The following is a 1,009-nucleotide window of genomic DNA, read 5'->3' as shown; positions in this document are numbered from 1 at the left end:
GGGAGGGGGAGATTTGCGGGCGGGAGGAGAGGCTGCGTGGGGCTGGAGGAGATCGGCAGGGCAAGGGGGCCGCGGGATGGGGGCTGTAGGGCAGGAGGGGCTGGGTGAGATCAGTGGGGTGGGCGGAAGGTACTGCCCGTCGTGTCCCTCGTGGGCCCCCCATGGCTCCCATCTCTCGCAGGCCTTTGGCGCCGACGGACCCTGCGCGCCGGCGCTGCTTCAAGCTGCCGTGCAGCGAGCGGCCCGCGCAGACCGGGCCCCCCGGGGCAGGGAGGCTCTGGGAGGCGGTGCTGAGCCCCCTCTCCCTGCCCCGAGGAGCCGATTCAGCCTCTCGACCGGGCTGCTGGGGCTTTCGGGCACCACAGCTGCCCCGCAGGCATGATCACGTGCCGCCCCCCCCCAATACGGGGGCCACGTGACACCATGCCCCCACCCCCACCTTTGGCTATCTAGGGGCAGGCAGGGGCATTTCTGGTCTGTTCTCTTTTGTTATTATCACTATTGTTTTATTTGGTAGTGTGATTTTTGAGAACTTGTATAAAGCAGAGAAAGCAAAAAAAGAAAACGAGACACTCGCCACCACTGGGGGCGGCCAAGGGTGTGGGGCCGTGGCAGCCCCCCCGCAGCCCGGCCGGCGCCTTGCCGCCGGCAGCTGCGGGCTTTTTTTTTCTCTCTTTTGCATATAAAAAATAGTCAACTGGGATGAATAAACACACAAACAGAGACGGCGGCTSCGTCGTGCTGCGCCGTAACCGGGCGGGCGCGGGTGGCGCGCCGCCATTTTGGCTGCRGGCCCGGCGGCGCGTCGGCGCCATCTCGAGGCAGGGCAGCGGCCGGTGCCGCCGCCGCCGCCATTTTGGGGGAGGGCACCGGGGCGGTGGGCGTTTGCATAGGGGGCGTGGCCGCCGGGGAGGGGGCGTGGCCGCCGGGGAGGGGGCGTGGCCGAGTGACCCCGCCCACGCGCCGGCCCCGTCCCACGCTGACCTTGGCGGGGCGGGGCGGCCCCGGG

This window comes from Rhea americana, unplaced genomic scaffold (genome assembly GCF_003343005.1).
Source record: "Rhea americana isolate MKP2758 unplaced genomic scaffold, rheAme1 scaffold_897, whole genome shotgun sequence".
In the NCBI taxonomy this organism is placed as follows: Eukaryota; Metazoa; Chordata; class Aves; order Rheiformes; family Rheidae; genus Rhea; species Rhea americana.
This window is presented reverse-complemented; position numbering follows the sequence as displayed.